This window comes from Miniopterus schreibersii (assembly GCF_964146895.1).
Source record: "Miniopterus schreibersii genome assembly, chromosome: 19".
Lineage (NCBI taxonomy): Eukaryota > Metazoa > Chordata > Mammalia > Chiroptera > Miniopteridae > Miniopterus > Miniopterus schreibersii.
The window spans coordinates 22,616,190-22,637,060 of record NC_138119.1 but is presented as its reverse complement, the minus strand read 5'-3'; the positions used below and the strand labels follow the sequence as shown (position 1 = coordinate 22,637,060).

At 41.5% G+C, this 20,871-nt stretch overlaps 1 protein-coding gene across 1 annotated transcript in view; it reads right to left on the bottom strand.

Moving 5' to 3' along the window:
* The window catches only part of LOC308549588 (uncharacterized protein C1orf21 homolog), a 167,926-nt gene that overhangs the window by 102,910 nt on the left and 44,145 nt on the right, over window positions 1–20,871 (bottom strand). The gene's annotated exons all lie outside the window — the stretch shown is intronic.

The window sequence follows — 20,871 nt, the reverse complement described above, 5'->3', positions numbered from 1 at the left end:
GCCTTGTGCCTTAAGTTGATCTCTGATACAGGCTCAAAGAGTATTTATGGATAAATCACAAAGGAGATAATCCCCTAGTTAAGTGAATTTACCTTCCCCTGCCCTGTCCAAGGTCATGACACAAATTCTCAGGGTTTGCTCTGCCCAGCTTGCTCATTTTTATTTATTTTGTTCTTTCATTATCCTTACCCAGCCATTGCATTATTGTAGATGACTTATTCCAATCTTACAGATGTTTCCTTTGGACCATCTATCCATTCTTTCGTCTGCATCCATCCCATCGTGCTACAGGCCCTCACCTCCTCACACTCACGGCAGAGGAAAGAAGCACCAAATCACTGCTCTTAATTTTCGTTAGCACCCTCCTCTCATGACCCTCCTCTCCCCTTCACAAAGAATTGATGCCTCTCAGTCTCAAGAACAGAGCTACCAAAACGCAGCTGCAGGCTTTCTCTTCCAACAAGACTGCTGCCCCTGAGCCCTTCCTAGAGCATGAGTGACATGTATCCATAGATGTCATGAAATCCAGTCATTTCCACCATAAAATCTCAGCAAAGGGAGTTTTTCAAATTAGCATAACATTACAAGTTCATTCTAAATAAGTCTAATAAATGAACTTAGATACAAAGGTAATGATCTTAAATTGAGCCAAGCAAATGCAAATTTCAGTATTGACTCTGTGGCTACAACACTAGCCAAGTCTTCACATAGTTTTCAGACTATGTCCCATCACTGGTTATATGAAGTCATTCACAGGAAGTATAAGGCTAGTTGGTGAAGTTTTACAAACAAGGAAGATTTTTTTCCCCTCTAGATAGTCAGTGCTTATCACTTTTCTATATTATTAGGAACCGTGTGTTAATATATTTTCATGGTTTTAAAGCTATGTGGAACACACATACATACACACACACCCCGATTCTTATGATATTTAGCAGTAATGCCATTAAGGAAACAGTACTTTGATATCATGGTGTATTCATACTGGCCTGTAAAGCTTAGGGACTTGATGGGGTAGAGTGCTCACATTTACTCTAAAAAATCCACACAATACAGTGTAGTAAACGCCATGATGGAAGTTTCACAAGAATCGATGACAATGCATAATTCAAAAAAGGCAAATTAAATTATGACTGGGCAAAGGCAGGATTAAACAAGGTAGTGGTATCTTGTAGGGTCTTAAAAGTTTGGTAGAAATTTGTCAGGCTGAGAGGATGTCTGGGCTAAGATACTAACTAGACTGTGGAAGAGCACAGCGTGTGTGTGTGTGTGTGTGTTTTCATAGGGGTCAAGGTGGGGAGGGGCGGGAAAGAAGACTGCACAGCCGATGCTTTGTGGAGGGCCTGGAGGAGGCCTTGCTAACTTTATCCGATTTAAAGAGAAACTATAAAATGTCATAAGACAGAGAAAGCCTTTCTCATTCCAAATTTTTGTATAATAAAACATGGGATCTCTTTATTTATTTTTAAATTTATTGGGGTGACATTGGTTAATAAAATTATGTTTCAAGTGTACAATTCTACGATACATCATTTGTATGTTGTACTGTGTGCCCGCCACCCGAAGTCAAATCTCCTTCCGTCACCATACACTTTCTGATCCAAATCTGAGCATATTTTGAGAGATATTAAATTAGTAGTGTCAACATCCATTCGGTCAATTGGTCATGGTTGGTGAAGAAACATCACTGAAATAGGAGTCAGAAGAATGACAGAAGACGGACTCAGTTCTAAGGCAGGAGAGGGGGACACTCCTTGAATAGGGCGCTGCTGAGGGTTGTTGTGATTGCTGCTGACAGGTCTGCACCCCCCGCCAGCACTTCTGGGGGCAGCATCCCCCTTCCTCTGCACCTCCCGCATCACCAGGTAAGATCACCGGTGTGGGCTCCCAGAATGAATCCCTTCCTTTTTAAAAGGAATGTGGGAAAACCACTTCACACTTAAGTAACCCAAAGTGAGAGGAGAAACCTCACTTGCCTCCCTGTCTGTTGCCACCTCTTCAGAATAAACAAAGTGATTATAGGAAAGAGAGTGGGAAACTCGAACAAAATTCCCAAAGGGCACGAGAAACCCCATGACAACTTAGTCGTCTTCTCTGGGATTCTCTTTCCTCTTCCTCTCTCCTGTTTCATGGGACAGCCTCATATGCTATCCAAGAAGTAAAAGTAAGAATCTAAGATGTGAATTACCCTTTGCTACCTACACCTGAGAAGCACCATAGAGTGTTTTGAAGTTGTGTTTGTATCAAAAAAATCTTACTTGAATTTAAAAAGTTGAAATCACATGAAAATCAAATACATTGCAGCAGGCTAACAAACATAAAACACATAAGAATTTTAAAAGGGATTCTCTGTTATTCAGGCATGGAGGTGAGGGGCATGTTAACAAGCAAATTAGATGTGATTTATAGTCAATTCAAGAGATGACTCAGGAAGTTTCCATTCCGTTATATTTTAAAAAACACACACTATTGCTCAACTTGAGTACTCTCCAAATCATAAATAGGTATAGACTTTTTTTGAAACATACATACTATATACTTTACAGTAGTAATTTAAAGAGTGATATTTCTAAATCTTACAGTGTCATCAAAAATATATGTTAATATCTTGCCCATTCTGAAGGTGATATAGTCATTTGAGAGGCATCAGGTCTCCCATTCATAAAGCTGAGCATGGATCACTGGGGAAAGTGTTTTACTACGTCATTTGCATGCTGCACATAAGCAACTGTCCAATCGTTCATTCATTTAATCAACAAGTATCTACTGAAAACTGACAGACGTGTGTTTGGTAGGTATTGGGGATATAACAGTAAACAAGCCAAGACAGGGTTTTCTTCCCTGTCCCCATAGAATCTGAACATTCAGAGAAAGGAGATCGTTAGAAAGACCAGTTTCACAGCAATGTGGTACACCTCCTACAGATTAAACGTAGGGTGACAGGGAGTTCACCCCACAGCATCTGATACAGCTTTGTGAGAAGGAATGCAAAGGAGGTTGGGTTCGAGATTTGACCACAGCTAAAAAAAAAATCACCAGAACACCCCTGACATGCATCTTTTAGAGCCCGATGTATGTCAAGGTTTCATTTCTACTGAAAATTCTCTTACTTGACCTCAGTCCAACCGAGACCTCAACTTGAACAGATCTTCAGAAATGTACCCCTAATGACTGCTACAGCAACCTGCTTGAAACCATTTCCCTTGGTTTGTACTGTCCTTCGCATAAACCCTAGCATTATTTTTTAGCTCCCATTTTTCCTATTAGCTTTGCTCAGCCTTTCTCTCCCAACCCCCACAGCCTCTATTCATTTACCTCCTCGAAACCACACCACTCAGAGGGGTAAGTCTGATGGTACCAACGAGCGTGCAGAGGCCACAAAGATGAGCGGATCTGAGAGTCTTGTTTTCACACATTGTTATTAACAACAGGCTATTTCTGAACTGACAGATCACAGCGTGAGAATTAAACGGAAAGATGTCTTTGATGTCTGATGGAAGCTTCAAATACCAAGCCTCGCTAAAGCTAAATAATCTACATGATAGGATCCTCAGCCCCTCTAAAACCAGGGGCTCTAGTGACTTACCCATGGCTTTGAGTAGAAGTGTTCCTAAATGGTGGAAAGGCCACATAACCTGTTCCACGGAATGAGAAGCTGTAATCTTTATCCACAGTGCTACAAGCTCATTTAATTTAGTGCCATCTTTATAGGATATTTTTCCTACTTTTGATAAAATACATTAGCAAATTTATAAATCCAATTCAACATTCTTAAAAGGACTGAAAAATGTATAACCCTTCCTGCCCTTACACTATGCCTCAAGCCTCTTTAGGTAATACTTTAGGCGTCATTAGGGGAGCTATTGTTCCAGTACACGGCACATTATAACATGAGAAAGTTCTTTTCTGTACACAAGTAAGTCCATTACTTTGCTCTGAATACCTAGTACACGCACAAGATACACTTGCCCTTTTATAAGGAAAGATTATAGTTTCATCAATGCTAACAATTTCTCTTTTTTTTTTTTTTTCAGCTTTATTGAGGTATAATAGACGAAACTGCAATATATTCTAGGTCATGATTTGATATATGCATTCACTGTGAAAGGATTCCCGCTATCGGGTTAAGTGTTAACACATCCATCACCTCACACATTTACACATATTTACCTTTTTAGGGGGCTGAGAACACAAAGTTCTACTCTTAGCAAATTTCAATTATACAATTCAGTATTATCATACAGTCACGTTATATTTATCTACATGAGATCTTCAGGCCTTGTTCATCTCATAACTCAGTCTATGCCTTTTTACCAGCCTCTCCCCATTTCCCTACCTCCCAGCCTCTGGCAACCACCCATCTACTCTGTGTTTCTATCAGTATTTGTCTTCCTTTGTCTGGCTTTTTTAACTTAGCATTATGCCCTCAAGGTTCATCCATGTTGTTGTAAATGGCAGTATTTCCTTCTTTTAAAAGAAATATATCACATTTTCTTTATTCGTTCTTCTGTTGATGGACACTTAGGTATCCATGCCATGGCTATTGTGAATGATGCTGCAGTGGACATGGGAGTGCAGATATCTCCTCCCGATAGTGATATCCTTACCTTTGGATATATACCCAGAAGTGGAATTGCTAATGGATTTTTTCCTTTACCTTAATATTTTGAACTGGAAGCATAGTTTCATCAAAAAAACGATTTTTATAAAACTGGGAAGAAAAAAAACAAGCAAAATCTGTTTTCAGAAAAATCAGAGAAATATGTGACCTTTTTTTAAAAAAAAAAAAAGCCCATGGGGAAATATTTATATTTATGCAAGATGATGGATCATTTCACTTTCCAACAAGTAGTCATGGACTTCTTCATTTTGGATAGAAAAGCCAAAAATACTATAAACAGTTTCCTTGAAAGATACTTCTAAAACATGAATTAGAAGTGGTAAACTCCATAAAGAAATCCTAGGCCAGGAAGAATATGAATATACCATACGCGGCTTGGAGAACTGGAGAGAAATCCAATTCTGATTGTAATGGGTACTCGGAGAGGCGTGAAGTCAGCAGTCAAGAAAAAGAGATAGCCACGTTATTACTAGATCAGGGGCAAAGTACCCCCTCCCTTCCTCTGATTAAAAAGGGAAATCAAGATAAGGCAACATCTAAAGACTCCTTCCTTTTATTGAAGAAAGAGCCAACATCTAAGCTCCATATAGAAAAAAATATATGTATAAATAACTAATCAGTCCGTCTGCCCGTCTGCTCTGCTGCATTATGATGAGTGTTAATACAGCACCCACTGGGGGGAAGAACAAAGGCAGCCTAATAGTCATGTCCAGTCATGAAGCTTTGGCGTCCCGGGGCTACTGTTAACACCACTTCACACTCCACTGTGCAAGTTAAAAATAATGCACGAAGAGATGTCACACGTGACGTGAGAAAACCTGGGAGAGTCAAACCTTCCTGGTACAAGCGATTGCTGGCATCCGAGGAGATATTCATTCCTCACCTCACACGCACTTGGTGGCGTGACAATCAACAATATGCTGTCATCTCCAAAGAAACATGAAGTGTGGCTTCTGCTTTCTTTATGGGAAAAGTCTCACTTCCACAAATACTAACTGTACAGAGGTGTCTCTCAGAAACAATAAGGAAACATCCCATGCAAGATGATACATCTCTGCTGGATTTTCCGCAGTGAGGGGTGGGGACAAGGGGGCAAGGTGACAAGTGGCAAGAGTGCTGGAGTGGGAGTGGTCTCGGGCCACACCCCTGTCTCGGGGCCAAGGCTGGGCTTCCTCTCTCTGACCTTCTCTCTTTTGATTCTATGATCTATCTGAACATATGCCCAAGTGATGCTAAGGATGAAATGACCCCTTACAAAGAGGTCATTTCTTACCTGAACCCAATTTATTTACAAACTTTGTTTCAACACTTACCCAATTAGGACAGCCTTGCAAAAATTTTCCCCCCAAAATTTCAGGAAACTCTATGAGATCTAAAGATGATCACTAGTGAGATGTAAAGATGATCACACGCCCAAGGGTGTTTATTTCAATGGTGTATAAAGTGAAAAAAATGAACAAAGCTTAGCTCTCACCTTTCCTCTTTTCTATCCAGATTTTAATGAATAAAAATTGTATTAACTTAAAAGCTATTTCTTGTAAGAAGCTGGTTGAAAAAGCTTGTGAAATAATTGTTCTTCAGCTACGAATTTAAGAGTTTAGTGCCTAATCCTGCACCTGCAAACTCTACTTTTTTTTTGTTAAACCTCACCTGAGGATATTTTTCCATTGATTTTTAGAGACAGTGGGAGGGCGAGTACTCAGATAAGGCTAACAGATCATAAACAACGAAATAAAATAAAATTCCAGTGACTAATCAACACTGCAGGGAAAGAAAGGATCGGAGATGTTCTTAAAGTCACAGGCTATTTCAAGTTAATTAAATTAGTGCTTGCCTCAGCTTTATTTCTGCAACAAGAGATGTAGGAACATCCGGCAGACTGTGCTACTCTTGGACCCTTGGCGAGCACTTACTGATGAGGACAGTGAAAGAGATGGCTTGTCAGCTTTGAGCTGTTGGTCCTCCTTAGCACCACAAGTACAACAGAACTGCAGCCGATGAACCCTTGGAAATCTGAAAATCACTTTCATGGTGCCACAGACAAGAGTTAAATGCCATCAATCCTTTTCTGATGAGCACATGGGAAAAGCACGTATGATATTTTCATCACTCAATTAAGAGCTACTTTACACAAGACTACTGGGTCCCATGTTTTTTACTCAATTCCCATCTCTAAACTTACTACTGGCCTGGCTTATGTCTCAGCCTTAAGCTAGTTACTGTGGTCGATAAAAAGAAATATAACCAATAGGCACAAAAGATATGAATTAGCTAAACTAATCATTAGGAGCAAATGTGAAACTCATTTGCAAAAAAAAGTTTGCTTTTATTTGAAGACTTTAGTACTAATAGTTGAGTATGGGTATATTTAACGGCCTCAGAATTTTATACTTTTAACAAAGTAATGTAGTAATGCTTTGAAAAGATCTGAATCCCAGAAGTTGAAAAACCGTGTTCTTCCCTCCCAAAAGAATCTTTCCTCCTTTCCCCCCTCCCTACAGTGTCTCTCCCAAGCTTTGTCACAGCCTCAATGAATGTGCAGTTCCATCTTCCTGCTATTATGTGTTTATGTGTCTGTCGTCTCCACCAGGTAGACTGCCAAGGTCACGACCATGCCCTAATTATTCTTCTCTATATTTCCTCTGGCACAGGTCAGGCACACAGTAGGTCTGCAACAGATGTTGGGTGAATGAGTTCTCTTAAAAAAACTCTTCTCACAAAGGCATTTTTTGTCAAGGGCTTTTAAGGAAGGATGCTCTCTTCAGCCCCATGCCCCAGGTCACCTGCATGGATAGTAATGTCTTTAGTACCTTGCCAATAACTACAGTTAAAGAAGTTCACCTGAGCCATCATAGGCGATTTAGAATTATGTCCAGTACATACCCCTAAAAAGCTAGAAAGGGAATAATATGTAATATTATACTAGTCTAATGCAATTTTAAAAGCTTTTGGCACTTATGCTGTTGGCCCTAATCTGCCCCAGAAAATTACACTAATTATTTATTTCAACAATCACTTTTTGCGGGGGAAGGGAAACTTATTTAGCTTTCAACATTGCATTAAGGACCAGAAATTCCAAAATGAGTGTCAGCCAGACCTTGACGCACATTTCCTGACTTTCAATTAAGACCTAGGGATCTTTAGCAGTGTTTCTAAAACACACCCACCTGAAAACTCAAAGGTGTTTTTTGGCTTGTGTTTCTGTTTGTTTGTTTTGCTGAAATTTAAATCTCTGAATTTAAATTTCAAAGGCTCTTCAAGACAAAGAACTATTTAAGAAAGATGTCCCTAGAAGGCCAAACAAGTTGAAATTATAAATATCATTTCCAGATAACACAAATCAATGCCCCTTTTATTTTATTTTTTTATTTATTTTTATTTTAATTTTTTAAAATATATCTTTATTCATTTCAGAGAGAGGGAAGGCTAGGGAGAGAGAGAGACAGAAACATCAATGATGATAGAGTCACTGATCAAGCCCGAAACCCGGGCATGTGCCCTGACCGGGAATCGAACCCCGATCGCCTGGATCCCAGGTAGACGCTCAACCGCTGAGCCATGTCCGGCCGGGCTCAATGCCCCTTTTAGCCTACAGAGTTTAAAAAAACAAAAACCAAAAAACAAAAAAGGCACCTCAGTGTTCATGCTGCTCTCAAGAAAGGCACAAGGCTTTCGGAAACTTCATCGATTTTGTAGAGCTAGGCCAGAAACCCATTCTGTGCAATCATCTACTTAAAGAAAACTAAAGTAAGGAGCTGAGAGAAGAGACCCGGGAGGGCAAAGCAAAGTTGGCTGAGTAATGGCCTCTCCTTTCTAAGGTACCAGGAGATGCCCTCCTGCCCGACACACTCACCCCCGGCGCTGCCTTCCCTGTGCACCCCCCATCATCTCTGAGATGTCTAGCGCGGTCTGAGACAACAAAAACACAAAAGGGGGGCCAAGAAGCTCTTCCCTAACCTTGATGGCCTTCTTCAGCCACTGAAGAGCTATTAAAGAGCATTACAGGGTCACAGGTTATGAGCTAGTATGACCTCAAAAATATTACCAAAAGTCTGTCGTCTATTCTGAAAGAACTATTTTAAATCAGCCCAATGTTCCCCATTTGAAGTAGCGTAATTAGTGAACATGGTGTTCTTTCCTACTTGTCCACCAAAGTGTACTTAGAGACTGAGACTAGAGTGACAAGCTTGGGAGGACTGGAGAGCTTGGGCAGCGGCAATGGGACTGGGACCCACCAACAGGAGAGCACAGCCAGGCCCTCCTGACACATGGAGGTTGCAGGTCTCCATCTGAATAGAGAACTAGATTCAGGGCTTGATGATAAACCCCTTTCTTGGAGAAAGGCACGACATAGTCTAAAACAATTAGGACTTGACCACATTCTATTCTGCCCAGCTGCCACCTCTGTGGGACCTCCAGAGGGTGGCCAGGCTGAGGCGCTTTGGGTCCTGAATATGACACAGGCACATCTGGCAAGCTGCTCAGTTATTCCTGTATCTGGAAGAATGTCGCCCCACCATCACCTCTATTATATCACTGCCATTACCGCCCTGGGAAGGGTACCACAAACATTTTTCTAATTCCAAGAACTCCCTGAAAATTTCAAATAATTTTCAGAATCCAAATTAAAATTTGTATTTGTAGATTACTTTCTGGACCCAGCCTCTAAACCTCTCACTTGTCCTTCGCCCTTTTCTAAGATGTATTTCTTTGGGGGGTTTTGATTTTTTTGAGAAAGGAAAATCTCACAAGGCATTGGTCCAATGGCCATCAAGATGGTCCTACTGTCAGGTTTAAAAGCATCAGAACATGATTAAAATTTTCAGTAAAAAATGATACTTCTCATAAATTAGTAATTATCCCATTAATTTTCTACAGCAAAGGCAGATTACAATTCCTAATGCACTGATTCTGACAGATCCTTCTCGTGGCCCCAAATCCTCCAGGACTCACTAACGCCTCCAGGGTCAAGTCTGAGATATGTGGACTTTTTAAGCTAGGCTTGTCCTCAAGGATCACTGAGGTCAAGGTTCTTAATGTTACAAATGAGAATACTGAAGGCCAGGGAGCTTAGGTGACTAACTCAGGGTCTGCCAGGTCCAGACCCACTGCCCACGCACTGTCACCTCTTCCTACTGCTCTAAGGTAACTAGTGTCCTCTTCATCACATCAGGTGGTCTCACAGACCACCTTTTTCCTTCAATATTCTGCGCCCACGCCCACCTCTCTACTGCTCAAGCCTTCCAGGAAGAAGTCTTTACAGCATCTATCCTTTCCTTCCCTTTTCTCTCTTTCCTAAACTCTTACTTATAGAGTCAACTATTTGATGTTTCTTAGACATCTCTCTATGAATAGATCCTAAGCACTTTGAGGGAAGAAACCATCTCCTGTATTTATCTCCCCTGCTGTGTTGCAGGCAGAGAGTAGGAACTCAACAACTCTCTTCAAAACTGCAAGCAATGGGCTGGCTTCGTCTACTGCGCCTGCTACCTGCCCTGCCCAGAAGGCTCGCTTTCCTCACCTTTGTCTAGCTAATGTCTACTTTGTATGAGCTGTCCCTCCCAGAAGGTCGCACTGAATCTGATAATTCCTTCATAGCCCTCATATATTACAGGATTCTTAATTGCCAATTGCTTGTCTACTGCTTCCACAAATCTAGAATATAAACTCCTCAAGAGACACAGACTATATGTTTCTTGCTCCCTATGGTATCCCTGACTTCTAACAGTGCTTACTTAGCTCAAAATATGTGCTCAATAAATAAATAAAATATGAATGCCTCCTGAAGAAAGTTTAAACTCCTCATGGAAATCAACATCTCCAATCTCATCCAGCTATTGACAGGCACAGCGCTCTTGCCAGTCCAGTCCGGCAATGTTCATGTTCTAACCCTAACTGCCTTTGCTCGGTTTCACCTTAAATAGGAAGCCCTTCCCATTAATCTCTGCCTGTTATTCAAATTCTACCCATCTTTCAAGGTTCAGAACAAGTCTTATCACTTCTAACAAACCTTGCTCCAAGCCACAAAGATCTTCCCCTTCTCCAAATTCATCGGCATGTGTCCACATGGCCCAGTCATCATCTATACTTGTTGCTACATGTCCACAGTTATCTTTCTGTCTCAGTCTAACCTGGCCTATGGGAATCCCCCCTCTTCCTGAAGGCAGCATTCACCTCTCATTTAGGAAATAATTATATACACACCTCCTATACTGTTGTTTTATATTATTAACTTTTGTGCATTTTTGTGTTGGTGTCCTAATTCATTTGTGCATTTTTCAAGGCAAGTCATGCTTTTGATGTCTTTGAGCTTGCACAATTTTTGGCACAAAGTAGGAGATTAATGAATATTTGTTACCCAGCATATTGGTTAGAAAGCAAAAGTGTGCAGGCTAAGAGAACCATGGAAATTATGAAAAAGTAACTTTTTCCAAAAGTGCAGTTGAAAATTTCAGATTATTAGAGACTTTAAAAGGTCAAATGTTGATAGTATAATTACACCATAATTTGGTAAAATTACTCTCTGAATAAAGGTTACTTTTAAATAGAAACTTCTGTCCATACGATAAAAAATTATGAATAGAAGAGAAAATATAGAAGAAAAGGAATAAAAAGAGAAAAAAATATATACTCAAGATTCACACCCCCACCCCTATACCTAGTGAGGGTGTGTATGGCTACAGCAGCCACAATGGCATCAGTTAACTTTTATTACAACGTCAAGTTCATGACTGAGTTACCATCATGGCTCCACAAAGGCCTGCCCAACAACTTCCTGCCGGTGAACAAAATAATTCTCCCAGTGTTGCAGGGGGAGTACAAGAGAGAATCAATCTCTTTTTCCTAGTCTGCCATAAACATTTCCTTATAATTATTTTTTGTGTCTATTTCATTATAGTTTTTATATATCTCACCGTGTTCCTCCCCAGAATATATCCAGCAGCTGCTTTCAACCATAAATACAATTTTGGAACACAAATGCGTGTTCAGGATTCAAAAATTCAGGGTTCAGTAACCTAGCAACAGAATGCCAAGACCTCCAAATCTCTACCCTCCACTGCTGCACATCCACATACCCCTCAAGGCCTGCAAACCCACTGCTCAAATCAGGTTTCCTGATTATAAATCGATACTGGCCAGCACTGGGAAGATAACAAAACATAGGAGCCTTTCTGCTGGGCTCCAACAGCTTGAGTGTCAAAGAATATAAATAGGAAGTGTACACATTACTGGGGACCAGAGCCCATAAAGTGGCCAATTAGGATTCAGCCCTGGGAAAATCCAAGTTAGCCAGCATCTATCACCTGCTAACAGCCGGCACCTCACATATGTTTACGACCCACAAGCTAAACACAGCGTTTTAGTGGAAACAAACAAATGTACCCATTACCAGGAACGTTCTGCCAGATGAAGATGACAAGAGGGAAGGAAAGGGACACTTTAAGGTTTTGCTTTAATGAATTAATGGAAGTCGAATTCTCATCTCCAAGACATGTTACGGGAAATCAAAATGAAGACTTATTTTAAGGTAAGACTCATATTCTCTTCCCTGTTGCTCATTTGTTTTCTCATCTCATCATTTCATCCACTTTGCTTTAAAGGACGTGCGTGTCTGGGGGCATTCGTAGTGCAAGTCCTTTATTTCTTAAAAAATATACATATCTTATTGGTTTCCCTCCCATACCCTGTAGTGAAGGTCATGATACAGGAAAACAGCATAACAATGTGGGGTTTTTTTAATCAACCCTTCTAGCAGAGGCAAAAATAAATGAAACGTGGGAGGCTGTTTATTTGTATGTCAAAGAGAAAGTGAAATTCTCTATAGGGTGACACGACCATTTGTTTTCCCCAATGAAGCAAACACATCAAAGAGGAATGAACCAGGAGCACAGCCTTCACTCAGGGCGCACTGGGCTCCTGCTAGATTACCCAGTCTCTTTCCTCGTTAGACTCTCCAAAAACCAGATGTACAATGACATCAGCAAAACAGCCAAAGATCATCAATCTCCAGGACAGGAAGCGCACCAGCCAGACTTGCATGGTTTCTAAACATTAGCTGGCTCCTGGCTGGTGGCTCTGGCTTTGTCGTGCAGGAAATGGGCTCACCAGCAAGACATGTTTTGGGTGGTGGCAATGATCAGGAGGATTTATGGGTAGCAGCGTCTTAGGACACGGAGACCCAAACCTGCCACAGCTCTTCAGATCAGGTGGCTTAAGGTCACAACTCGTGGGCCCATTGAATCCAATGAGAAGTACCCAACGATGCTCCTCTCCCCTCCAACCCAACCACCCTTTTATTAGAAGCTGGACACCAACAACATTCTGTCAAGAAAACCAAAGACAGGGTGTGTAAGGCATCGGGGAGCCCTGTCCACCGGCACTAGCACAGTCCGTTAGATGGACAGGACTACCATGCTGCTTCTAAGAAACAAGTCAGGCCAAGCCCCCATTTGCTGAGTGCTCTGAGGTCCTAAGCAAAATGCCTGGCTGCACAATGAACAATAAGGGTGCTCCTGGGTCCTGGGGGTGGGACAGGTGCTCACAACAAAAATGCCAGTGACGCTTAGTTGATGGCAGGCATGCGAGCATCCGCATTTTTTGTACAGAAGACGGACACAAGGAAGACCAGAAAAATGGAGACAAGTTGGAGACAAGGAAGGACACCTGTTCTCCGTGCCCAACAATGATGGAGAGCTACGGAAGTCAGGGCACCCGCTGGCATCACAGACACAAAAACAACTGATGCTTTCACGCCCTTTCCCATTTGCAGAGCCTCTCACACACACCACACGGGCTCTGTCCCTGCCAGGGTCTCCACTGGATGAGTTAGACGACACTGCCAGCACGACTCTAGAGGCCAGAAAAGTTAATCAGATCAAGCACGCCCCTGGAGAGATGACAAAGGGGAAATGCCACCTTCAGAAATAGAGGGAGTCACCTCATTTTGATTTCTTTTGCTTGAGAGTAATGTGATTTTAGTGAACAAAAAAAAAATCAATAAGAGTATCAAAGCATATTCCATGGTATTTATAACATCTCTGACCTCAGTACTTCTTGCTGGCACACCCACAACTCAATTTTTGTTGAAAGTCTGTCGACACTGCCTTTTACTGGGGATGGAGACATCTATGAAGGAGTCTGTTTCTCCTGATCGCAGGGTAGTTGCTGGAATGAGCAGAGTGAACGCTGGGGCTTGGGGACTCACTGAGTGACCTCCTCCTGCTCTTGCTAGTTCCCCCACCCCTAATCCATTTCTAGCACTACCTCCCAACATGATTTTGAATTCAATCTGTGGCGAAGATGTCTAGAGAAAAGCAGTGACAATCTCCAATCTAGCACAGAGGAAACGTGGTTTTCTCTCAGGGTGCTGGCTCGCGTGGCTTTCTTTGTCGTGGGAGGGGCTGCATGTGGAGTCCCCCTTCGGAAGAGTCCAGAAGAACAACAGAAGAGCAGGAGAGAAACGGGATGTGAGGAAAAGACACGCTGAACAGCTGGGGGGTGGGTGGGGTGGGGGTGGAAGGAACCTGGAAGCAGCCAGGGAAAAAGCGAAAGAAATAAAACTCAAAGAGAAGGGAATGGGTGCACAAGCTTTTCTGAACGCTTTCCCTGGCAGGTCAGCTCAGCCTCGAGAGTGCTCAGAGTGTAAAACTGCAGGGAACCTTTTGTGATGTTCACCACCACTGCCCCTCTCCCCACACTGCGTCCTCTCTGCCTGCTTCTGTGTCTGTCTCCAGAACTAAACTCTGAGTGACAAACACAGGGACTCTTCTGTTCACTTTAAATATATATATATATATATATATATATATATAATATATATATATATATATATATATATATATCTCCCCAACTTCTAGCAAAGTGACTGAGGCATAGAAGGTGTTCAACACATGTTTGCAAATACTGTGGATCTTGTAAACAAAGGTGTTACTCAAGGGATACTGGCCATAACAATCCCAGGGCAGCTTTGGGATCTTAAACTGATAGCACAACAAACAGTAACAAAATCCTTTAATAAGAAAGGAAAGTCATTCCGTCACTGGGAAATAAACAAGGAAAGCTGCTCGCAGGCCAAATCAGGCACATTTAAACCTGGCAAAGATCCCTATGTGTACAGATGTAACACTTTGTACTCTTTGGCCTACAGGTGTTAAGGCAAACCTTAAAAGTGTCTTATTTACCCTTCACCTTCTCCAGGAACAACGTGTATGTAGGAAAAATGCAGCCCATTCTGTTAGAGTGAACTTCTTGGATAGCAGGTTATTTACTAAGTAAATTACTTCCCAGACCACTTGCTAATCTTCTTTGTTAGTGAAGATATGGTAGAAGCTGACATGAAAAGTTAGGGCCCCGGAAAAGTCTCTATACTATTAATGTTTCCAAGAAAGGAATCAAGATTCAGAAACAAAAGTACTTCTTAACGAACAACACAAGGTAACATCCAGAGAAGGCAGCGAAATAATGTTTAATATAATTAGTACTAAGATATTGTGGTGTTGTTGTTGTTTTTAAAAACACACCATATAGTTAGCTTTATTCAAGGAATGGTAAAACCTTTGAAAGAATTACCTCCAAAACAGAGAAACTTTATAAAAATATGAATTTAACCCCAATTCCTATGTATTTAACTTTGCCACAAACTCATTTATGCAAGAGTTAATTTCTCACTCTGTTTGAAGTTCCAGCTTTCTATCACCATTTTGTTTCCTGAAGCAAATTTTAACGCCCCTTAAACTCCAACTTACTCTAAGTTTAATTCTTTTCATGGCATATATTTAGAAATGAATGAAAATTAACTTTGTTATGAGAAAATTTCCAATCTCTCATGATAACTTGCAAAAGCCGGATCGTTGTAAAAGCCAGAGTTGGTGTAAATAAATGAAGATGTTAAACTGAAATACTTTTGGAATATTACTTCAAGTTACAGCCAAGTCGAAACCATTCCCACTTACTATTCAGTACACGTGTTCCAAGCATAATACCTAGCTTTTCATTGCTTCAGACAGTTTAGATCTAGCACTATATATGTGTACTCCTTTAGCGGAGATTCCCTTCACTTGATTCCCTAATGGGACCCAGCACAGATGAATGAATGCCTTGGAGATATGACAAACTTTGTTTTCTTATCAATCTTTGGTTAAACTCCCCATGAGAAGCAAATATTAGCAGAAGATGGTGAAAAGGGCAAACACCATTAGAACAATCTGTACCTTATGCCACAAAATAGTGATACTTCCTCCACTGGGATCATTTGTCCAGCCCTCAAATACCTGGCCCCAGACCCAAAGCTCCATGAGGCAGGATTAGTTCCCTGAGCCATGCATCCCCCATATCAGGCAAAGGCCACTCAATACCACCTACACAGGCAGAACAGGGCAGTTAAAAGAACCTAAGCTTTGGAGTCAAACAGATTGGGGAAGACTCAGACTCTGCTATTTACCAGCTACAAGGCCCAGGGGATGTCAATTCATCTCTTAACCTCGGTTTCCTCTTCCATAAAATGGGTATGATACCGTCTACATTGCAGGAGAAAGTTCTGAGCATTCGAAGTGAAGTCTACAAAGCAACAGCCATGATCTGAAAAGACACTTAATAGAAGTTAGCTCTTATAAATAAGTGACTAAGCATCAGGAAGTATATATGCCTTTAAATGATAAAAACGGCTAGTACTGCCTAAATGATCTTTATGCTAAGCTTCACTCCCCTACAAAAGCCTCAGGATACGCAAAGCTGATGCAATCACAATTTCCCTTTACCTGTGTTACAGCCCATAACGAATCAGACTGAGAACGTGGGAAGCAAGCACACTGACAGCTCGCAAGATACCCATCGAAGAGGCACAAAGGAACCGTGAACAGATGCAAGAGTCCAGAAGAATCCGGGCAATGCTGTTCGATGACAGCGGCTTTTGGTTGCCTGAGCCCCCAAACCAACGTCCACGTGAATGATCACGAAGAGGTCAGGTTGCCTGTGGCCCATTGATTCCACTTCAGAAGACAAGAGAGATACAAATCTATGTAAAAAATATTTCTATGCAACTAGTTAGCCTCTACTCCCTCCAGCTGGCATCTGTGTCTGCTCTCTTGGGTTCTCACAGCATCTTGCTTCTCCAGTGCAGAGCTCCTCACATCTAACTGGTGTTCGTCTATGCATCGGTGGGGCCTAAGTACCTGGGGAGCATGTAACCAGCTTTATTCACCTAGCTCAATAAGTATTTGTTGACTATACCAATTTTCCTTTCAAGATGACATTGCAATTCTAGTCACTTCTATGTCCCCCAACAAGTTCTTTCCTATGAGTAAGAACTAAGTTTGGAATACTCTTTAAATATCTTCATAGTTTACTATTTCTACAGCAACACCATGTTCTTATGGAGAATTTCTTTACAACTTTAAAATATGGGCAGCAGTGTTATCATAATTACAAGACAAGAGAGAATGTCCAGCCAAAAGATCACCATCGCCTTCTCCAGGAAGCGTCCCCAAATAACTTCTGCCTGGCTTCTTCATCTTCTCTCTTTCCCCAATTGCTCAAACCATTCACTCATTTTGTTCAGTCAGCATTGACTCTGCTGTGGGCCAGCACTGGACTAGGCACACCTGGACTTGTACAAATATGTAGATGAAAGTATTTGCCTCCAATGGACTGATGGGTAGAAGTAAAAGCTGAGCAAATAAGAAACTGGATAGAGCCAGCGTAAGAGCAAGCAGAGGAGATAAAGTCACAAAGTGTGCCTGGATGGATTCAAGGAAGACTGCGACGAAGGCAGGGTTAGAGGTGACACTTGGAGGGTTTTAACATGAAAAATATCAAATCTGGGACTTGTGCTATGATAATTGTTTCTAAAGAGAAAGAATGGGAATATCTTTACTGCAAAAGAATATAAACATATCATTGAAGACTACCAAGCTTCCATCTAGGAAGTAAACTCTTCATACTGACTTTAAGTTGTTAGCTACGAGAAGGAAATTACCTAATTTGGTTCATTAAGGAGGAAGTTAAATTTAAGCAGAAAGCAATGAAAAGAGATCAGGCATCAACCTGACAAATCACAGCAAGTAAGAAGCAAGTACAAGTATATATATACACACACACACACACACACACACACACACACACACACACACACACACATATATACACACACAGAGAATTGTGTAGTTTCCTGATGTGTGTGTGGGGACAATTAAAAAGCTAGGAAGTATCTGGAGCTCACTATCCCTTAATCCCCAAAGTTTCACACATGGAACAGCTATTTCTTGAAGTACAAGTCAAACATGGCAGTTATAAGCAAGTAACCTAATGAAAAACCAGTTTGGGTCGAGCCTTCTTCAGAGATTAAAAACTAACAAAGGTGGCAGAGTCAAGCAAAGTCAAGGTTTTGGAACAAGAGAGGATATTAGCATCAGTATACGCAGCAAGCTAATGAAAAGACAAGACACTGAAAGCACAGGCCAATGTTTACCCTGGGTTATTTCCTTTAAGAAAATGAAACACTAGTTTCCTGAGAAAGGCAGATCTAATAAAATGTGGTACTAAATTGTAGATTAGTCAAAATGTGAAACTTTTTATGGAAAGCAAAGAAAGAATTGCAAAACAATGCCAGAAGCGCTGCTTTCTGCTCTACTTGCACCCAAGGCAACGATGCATTTACCTGGGGCTTCACTGATGCAAAAGTCAGAATGTAAAAGCCAGTTAATAAAGAGTTCTCCTCTCTGCTCCTAGAATCTCCGGAGAAGGGAATGGGGCTCAGTTCTCCAAGGTAAGCTTGGATCTAACATGGCTTCCCCTCCCCAAAGTGAGGTGGGCTGTGATGTTCTCCACTTGGGGCCCGGCCCCGAGATTTTTCTAGAAACAGGTTGTGGCCCCTCATCAGCCAGCTTATTTAGCATTTAGGAGGGAAGTCACCCTGGCTGAACAGAGACCACTGGCCTCTGGAACACAGCAATTCTCCCAGCAAAAGGCTTTATGCTTTCTTCTGACTGAAAGTTTTCCATTCACGAGGCCAGGGAAAGCTTTTGTGGCACAAACAATAGGAGTGAGGCAAAGCTACCAATTATTTTTAAGGCCTTAAAAATTGCTCATCAAATAGAGCAGTTTATAATCAAACTCTGCTGGGTGACAAGAAAGACAGAGCTCAAGAAGGTCCAGGCAGGGAGATTAAACAATCAAGATGCAGGTTACGCTGCTTCCCCACATAGCCTGGACAATCTCACCGATCTGGTGTGACACCATCAATAAAATGACCCACAGAATTTCTCTGTGTTCTTTAGCTACAGAACAGCCAACCAAAGTCTGTTCTGAGGCACCAGCCACGCAGGACATATCATGAAAAGGTATACAAAGCACAGTCTTCCCACAAGCAAACTGCACATGGTGGTTACGCCCTCCTCTTGCCACTGGGCCACGCTGGGGCCAGGCTGATATTACATGAGGCAAATATGACCTCATTTCAGGAAAACACAGAGCTCACTTTGGGGGCAACTCTTAATTCTGCTGTTTCTGACAAACACAATATTATCCAATGACCAGTGTCCAATGGTGACCCCACTAGTGAGATGAGAAGTGTGATTTTCCGTCAGACAGATAAGAGATCTGGTCTCACATCCACACTTACAAAGAAGAGGAATTTTGCTCTGTCCAGGCCTTGGGGACTCTAATCAAAACTCTTTCAAGGGAATAAGCCCTTCAGAGGAGACGTGGTAGTGATACTCCTGTCAATCAAGCCCCTGTCTTGTCAGTGAGAAGTAAGCTCCCTCTAAGAAGCATTCTAGAACATTTTCACCAGGAAGATGTCTACACTGCACATGTGCATGTCTAGTAGCAGCTTAAGAAGCAATTTGTACAATACTACTCAAGGAAATTTTACTTAAGTCGCTGGCTTTGGCTGCAACTTCTGATTTCAATGTCAAAGGCAAAGCAAAAGATCACGCCGGGATTGATTAGCGCTTTTACTCATCTCCAGTAACAAACTAACATTAATATTTATTTCTAAAAACAAAATTATTTATAAAGGATGTAATCATTCAATGGAACATTTGCTCATCAAGTTTATAAACATGGAAGAGTTCAGCTTTTAGATGCTTACAATTGACTGAAGTCTTTTTGTGAACTTGTAGCAGAAGAGGCCACCAGTGTGTGAGATAAGTCATTTGGGGGGGAATTCTGTAGCTAACTTTTAGTTCATTTGTTTTTGAGCATGCTGGGCAACCAGGCCTACGTTTTAGAGAAGTGTGTATGTGTATGTGTGTGTGTGTAGAATCCTGTAGAGCCACACAGCAGAATATCACAATTGTTGATGGACAGATTGAGATTAAAACCAATGTTCCAAAATTGGGTAAAACTATAAAGTGTTACAAAGAAAAAGCAATTATTTTTATGTGATTCATTTTTTAAATCATAGCTTTAATAAGCAATTTTTATACTGATGAATTCAGAGGTAAGCTGAAACATTTTTCCCCTTCCATCCTCATTTCTGGTTTTTAAAGAACGAGAAAACTCATTAGCACAAAAAATGAGTTAGTTTCTCCCTGACCTTTTTAAAGCCTTTCATCCAGATAAAATTTAATTAAGTTTAATATTGATATGGACATAGCAGAGGACAGGAAAGTTAAAGCAAAAGGGAGGCAATTTGGCTCTATGCTTATTTTGATAACCTTTACCTAGCTCTGTGTGTGTGTGTGTGTGTGTGTGTGTGTGTGTGTGTGTGTTTGCGCTCTTTGGGCAAGCCATAACCTACAAGGCAGGGACCTCACTGGGACTGTCGCTTCTGCTAATATCAACATAAAACTCACAAATGTCTCATTCTCTGCATTAAGGCATTGCTGACATCCATCAAAATGCATTTTTATTGGGCAGACAACATAGTCTACCATGAACACCCTTCCCTGATTTGGTGCTACAGGTGAGCTGGTTAGACACATACCAAGTTATGATTGGGGGCTGGGGGAGTCCAGGTGAGGGCAGCGAATAGCACCCTGCTTAGGGGGGGTGCTGGGCTTGAAAGGCTCCTTAGAGGATGGTGGCCATGCCCTCCATTTCCCTGACCCCAGTACATCCAGTGAAGGGGCAATTCTCTGACTGAACCCTGAGTGACAACCCCTTTCTGCAACCTCTCTGCAAGATGATCCATACACCATCCCCTCAATGATGACACTAGGCATCCACCTATGACTTCACTATACTATCATCTAAACAAGTGACACAACACACCCCAATCCTATCATAAAAATGCCTCCCTCCACCTTGTG